The sequence below is a fragment of the Myotis davidii genome, unplaced genomic scaffold (genome assembly GCF_000327345.1).
Source record: "Myotis davidii unplaced genomic scaffold, ASM32734v1 scaffold294, whole genome shotgun sequence".
NCBI classification, from domain to species: domain Eukaryota; kingdom Metazoa; phylum Chordata; class Mammalia; order Chiroptera; family Vespertilionidae; genus Myotis; species Myotis davidii.
Window position 1 is genome coordinate 1,395,777 of NW_006287706.1, and position 6,834 is coordinate 1,402,610.

The following is a 6,834-nucleotide window of genomic DNA, read 5'->3' on the forward strand; positions in this document are numbered from 1 at the left end:
AATGAAAATATGTGTATAATACATATTGGAGAAAAGATTTAGCCATTAACTACTCAGAGGAAAGAAGAGGACATATTTGAATCAGATCATTAAAAGACTATTTAGAGATGACTGCTGCAAGAAAGGTAATATTCAGGAAATCACTAGTTCAATATTGATGTAATGTAAAATGTGAAGATCTATGACAGTAAATGTGTCTAGACAGGTAGGTGGGAACAATACTCTTAAAAGTCAGGTATGGTTAAAAAATAATATTTTTATCAATATTTTCTAATATAAATTGGTCGTGGTATTCTTATATTTATTTCTTTAAAAAGATTATACTGAAAGCAATGTGACAAAATGTTGTGAAAGATTAAAATTCTGAGGCAGGATACTGATAAAGAGGTGCTTTTTTTCAATATTTCTCCTTTCTTTCTCCCTTTTTCTTTTTATTGCTTTATTTGTTCCTTTGTTAGCTTGGCTCTTCTGCCTCTATTTTACTTGTAATTATTGTTCCTGGCCTCTCACAGCATGACCTTTTCTCTAATCATCTGATGGTACAGCCCCTGCACTCGTCTTTCCTGATCACAAAATGGTCAGAGAGAGGCCAGGAAATCGGGAACTTGAACTGTGGTAGTTCTTGTAAAAAACAGCACTAGTGTTTTTTGTATCATTTTTGTGTGTGAAACACTACATATTTTCATTATAAAAATTTATATAATGGAGCCAATACATTAATTACAGAACGCAATTCATATTTCATAGAGAACTACTGGTTAGTCTATGATATGATAGTGAATTTGTGTGTGTGTGTGTGTGTGTGTATATACAAATTCATACACTTACATAAATGTATATATGTACTTATATATATATACAAATTCATACACTTACATAAATGTATATATGTACTTATATATCTATCTGAATATACAATAAGTTTCTAAAGATATTTTGAACTTAGAATAGTGCCCAACATATCAGTCATTAAGAAAATTGCATAAGTGAATAGAACATTAGTAATATTTGAGCTTTCTTCATGATCTGATAAATATCCAAGCTGTCATATTATATTGCTATATAATATGATGAAGCTATAAAAACAGCATGCCTGAACCAACAAATCTAATATTTACCCAATAATATCATTTAAAAATTTTATGTTATTTAAAAAAGAATGGTGAAAAATAAAGATGTCTATTTTTAGGCAATGTGACAGGAATGTACCATTTGCAAGAAAAGATAGGAAGTGTTAAATACTAGATGTTAAAAAATGATTTACATAGATTCACATAAAACATAGATAACTGATCTTTAACAAAGGAGAATAATCAGTTACAATTAGAAAAGACAGTCTTTTCATACAGCACACTGGAATAACTGGGCATTCATGCAAATAGTGAATCTAGACACAGTTCTTGCACCCTTCATAAATATAACTCAAAATATTTCAAATATAAATGTAAAACAAAACACTATAAAACTCCAGAAAATAAAATAGAAAAACTCTAGATGATGTTGGGCATGGCAATGGCCTTTTAGATAAAACTAAAGAAATAACCCATGAAAAAAATTTGATAAACTGGACTTCCTTAAAATTGAAAACTTCTGCTTTTCAAAAGATACTCACTGGAGAAAATATTTGCAAATGGCATATCCAGTAAAGGACTGTTATCCAAAATTTATGAAAAAGTTTTAAAACTGAAAAATAATAAATTGAGCAACCTGATTAGAACCCAATTAGATATGGGCAAAGGACTTTGTTGAACACTTCACTAGAGCAGTTATACACATGGGCCCTAGCGGTCTGGCTTAGTGGATAGAGCCTCAGCCTCCAGACCACATTTCCTAGGGTTTGATTCGGGTCAAGGGCACATACCTTGGTTACAGGCTCCTCCTCAACATGGGCCCTGGTCTGGGCTCTTGTAGGAGGCAATCAATCGATGTGTTCCTCTCACATCAATGTTTCTCTCTGTCTTTCCCTCTCTCTTCCACTCGCCCTAAAAATTAAAGGAAAAATATCCTCGGGTGAGAATTAACAACAACAAAGAAATTATACACATGGTAAATAGGCTTATGAAAGGAAGCTCCACATAATACATCATCAGGAAAACACATGTTAAAACAAAAAGGAGGCACAATGCATGCTATTAGAATGGCAAGAAGAAAATATAGACACCACCAAATGCTGGTAAGGATATGAAGCAACAGGGACTCTCATTCAATGCTGGTAGAAATGCAAAATAGTACAGCCTCTTTGGAAAACAGTCTGGCAATTTTTTATAGAATACACATTCTCTTTTCACATGATCCATCAGTCACACTTGGCATTTATTGCTCAAATGAGTTGCAAACTTATGTCCATTCAAAAGTTTGCACATACATGTTTATAGCAGCTTCATTCATAATTGCCAAAACTTGGAAGCAACCAATATGTCCTTCAGTAGGTGAATAGAAATATAAACTGGGGTGCATTCAGACAAAAATGAGTATTTAAGTCATAAAAAACCATGAAGGAATCTTAAGTGCATACTATTAAGTGAAAGAGGGCAATCTGCACGTCTATATACCGTATGATTCCAATTACATGACATTCAAGAAAAGGCTGAACTATGGAAACAGTACAAATATCAGTGGTTGCCAGAGGTTAATGGGAAGGAAGGGATAAAAATGCAAAAAACAGAGGACTTAATATGGCAGTGAAACTACTCTGTATTACACTGTAATGGCATATACATGGCATCCATCTGTCCAAGTAGGCAGGATATACAACACCAAGAGTTAACCCTAACTTAAAGTATGGACTTTAGGTGGAGATATGTCAATGTATGTCCATCAGTTGTAACGATGTGCCATCTGGTGCAGCAGACATTTGTAGTGTATGTGTGGGGGCCAGGGAAGTATGTACTTGCTGCTCACTTTTACTGTCAACCTAAAGTTTCTTTAAAAAAATTGAAGTCAATTTAAAGGAAAAAATGATTTACCATGCTTATCTAAGTCACATACTATATACTTTTTATCAGATTTAAAACATGGACTTTTGAGTGTCAGTGCATGATTACCACATAAATAATTTTAATTAGCATGTTTCTATCTTAATAAGGCATTCAGGTTTGTAAAATATGTTGGGTTAATTAATATGTATTTATCTTATGACTGTGTTCATTCTTAAATTCCGTAACATATTATCTGTGAACCAAAAAACTCATTGTCTTTTGCATTTGTTCTTACTTGAAAATGAAATTGTATTATATTACTCATACTTTTTAGATGTTAGGATTTGTGAATGAAATGTTATAAGGTTGCAGTTACTAAAATCAAATTTCAAAAAAAAATCCAATCTCATTATTTAAGTTAATTTAAAAATAATTTTTTTTCTCTTTTTTAAGGCTCAACTAAATATATTTCAAAATTCATAGCAGTGAATATCCTGGGCTCACACAAAGTTTAGGTTTTTCAACTTCAAGTCAAACAAATATACCAATATTGAAAATTATATATTTCTAATTGTTGAAAATAGATATATCTACATTTACTATATCCATGTTTCATTATGTAAATTTAATTTGTTGAGAAAATTTTATTTAATATTGGTTTTCATATTAAAATAATACCTATAAAATATACTTAAATAGGTCCTAAAACATAACTATCACCAAGTAGAAGTAAAACCATGAAAAAATATGAATGCATTTATTGTTTTACCAGTAAAATAAGTATTTTTTCTGCATGTTTCTAAATTAAACCTCAAAAGCTTATATTTTTTAATAACAAACATGAAATTATAAACACCAGCTAGTCAGATATGCAGACGGTATCCCTAACATGGCAAGAAAGAGGAGCATAGAAGGACATTTCCATTGTTTATGTTTCAGTTAAAGAAGAAAGCCTTGGGGAGGTGGAAGTGCAGACATAATGTATAATCTTCACCAATTAGTAATTAGACTTTATGCACACAAAAGTGTAAAACTCTTTTAATTACATGCTTTCCTAGAGCCACAAATGGGCATACTGAACTCAGAGAACTCCCCAGGCCTTTTACCTCATTATTGCTATTTCAGTCAAAAGTATGTTTGTTCTTTTGAGTCCATCCAACCAGATTATATTGTGCACCATGTGAGTCAGAAGCCTTCTAGTATTGTCTACAAGGCATACAGTGGCAAAGTACATGTTCTACTATCAAGCTGTTCTAATCTAGATGAAGAGGAGACAAATATTCAAATTAATATAATTTTGATAATAAAGAACTAATATGCTAATTAGACCGAACAGCTGAATGACCTTCCCGGTGGACATCCTTCCGGACGAATCTGGGGCTGTGAGAGCCAGCTGAGGCTGTGAAGGGCTGCAAGGGCCAGCTGAGGCAGCCAGGGCTGCGAGGGCCAAGACCCTTGTACGAATTTCGTGCATTGGGCTTCTAGTAAAAATGATAATAAGATCTGACTGGATTAGAAAAACCTGACTCTATCTGATTCAAAATAGAGGAAATTGTATAAAGTACAAAGTACAGAAAATTCTTCATGGAGCTAGCATTTGAGCTGAGTACTGAACCGAGAAAAAAGACACAGAAGGTGAATCCGAGTTTAGAGAAAAGTCCATTACCACACTTTCTTCTGGGGTGAGCTCCCTGTAAAGATTACAAATCAGTAATGTCTCTTCTCAGACATTACTAGGCTCAAAATAATGGAAGAAAGCTTGTAAATGGAGAGTAAATTTTGGTACAGACTCCTGGGGTAGAATGACCACCATTAAATTGTAATTGAGAGGAAGAATACCCACCGCTTATAGCAGAGATGTAGGAACCCCAAGTCTCAGAAATAAAGTAAGCTGATAAGCAGCAGCAAAGGCTTCAGAAAATAAGTGAGAAAGGACTAAGGAAGATCTTTGAATTATTTTTATCAGTAGCTAATTGGTTAGGAGATTTGGGGAGCAGTGTCAGTACAGTTTAGAGGCAATATTTCAAGGACACATTTAGTGAGTAAATAATATTATGTATGTGTCCGTGCCAGGAGACAGCCATCATGAAGTAACTTATATTAGTTTTTATCATTTTCTCAGTTGAGGGGATTAGGGTTTTGAGAGAGGCTATAAAATTTAGAAGCTGCATGGGAAACAGAGAAGATAATCTAGGAAATGCCAATATCATCATGTCATTCATTCATTCTTTAATCAATGTTATATGTCTGAGGGCTGCCATTCACAACAGAGTCAGCAATGCACATGACACAGAAGGTCCCTGACACAGATGTGGAGTGGGATAACAGAATTTAACATTTACAAACCAGCATTTTATAAAATACGTCCCAAAGGCAAAGCTATCTCTGCCTTTTTCTGATTTGTCGTAGTCCACTGATACCAATGATTAAAAAAACAAAACATGACTCTACCTGCCGGTTTGGCTCAGTGGTTGAGCATTGTCCCATGGACCAAGAAGTCACGGTTCAATTCCAATCAGGCACGATGCTTGGGTTGTGGGCTTGATCCCCAGCAGTAGGCATGTAGAAGGCAGCCAATCAATGGTTTTCTCTCATTGTTGATGTTTCTATCTCTCCTTCTCTTTCTCTCTCCAAAATCAATAAAAACATTTTTTAAAGTCTGAGTTTGTCTTACAGATTAGAGGGTTTCAACTTTAGAAGAGAGTGCTATTCTAGTCACCTCATCCTGTGTTATATGTGCTAGAAATATATGCATTTTCATGTTTGTATCTAGACTTTGCCTTATGAGTTTTGGCAGTGTCTAAGTTTATTTCTAACAATTATAATAAAACGAAGTCTTGGAGGAGTCTGGGGCAGATTAACTTAGAGGGAATGACACAGTATTAATAGCTATAAAGCAGAATACATTCTCAGAGTAGAAAAATGAGAGTGAGGGTGAAAGCGCAGGGAGAGACTTACATGGGTCTGGCATTCTATTGGGGTTCTACTTTAGTAGGTGGGATACCACTCAGTTGACCTGGGGAAACACGTGTGCATTTAATAAGGTAACAAAAATGGCAGTGAAAGGACTACCCTTATCCACTGGGGGTAACTAGTAAGAAAATGGGGACTTAACATTAGGTAAAAAGTAAATTTTTCAAAATCATGGTGAGAGATTAGATGACATTATGTCATCACATTTGTCCAATTCCAGAAAAAAAGTTATGTTTTTGTTTGTTTGTTTGTTTGTTTTGGTGTGTGTGTGTGTGTGTGTGTGTGTGTGTTTGCATGATAAAACTGATATTGAATGTAAGAGATAGTAGACCCACTAAAGTCTAGCAATTTACAGATATGAGGTACAGGAAAAAGATTAAAATATCTAGGACTCTGTGTATCATGTCATGAAAGACAATGGAGATTTGGTTGGGTAAAGCCTGACTGGAAGCCACAATGAGACTGGGGGCTACTAGCATAGGTAACAGGGAAGCTAGTAAGAGTCACTATTAGGAGTAAAATTAATGAGAATGGGGATAGTAGAAAGACATTGTATGGAGAGAGAGAAATTATTTCAGAATTTAAAATATAAGACATAGGACATTTCTGATAGAGACACATTTTAATATTAGTTATTTGTTAGTTGCCTAAAAATCAGTGAAGATTATTGCAATTTAAAAATTTAATGAAGAGTGAGGCCAGAATTTGAGAAGAGTCTTTACTGTTTATTTTAAAGAATTCAAAAATAATGGTAGAGGGTGAGTTGACTATGGAAATTATGATGAATGAGCTGAAATTATTAAAATAATTGGATGAGTGTCCTGGACTTTCATAGATGACCCCAATGAGAAAGATGGTGAAAATGGTATCAGATGCAAATCACATGGAGAGGTGTTATTGTGAGGCAGAGGTTCTGGGGAAAGAGAGAGCCATAGCACATTTA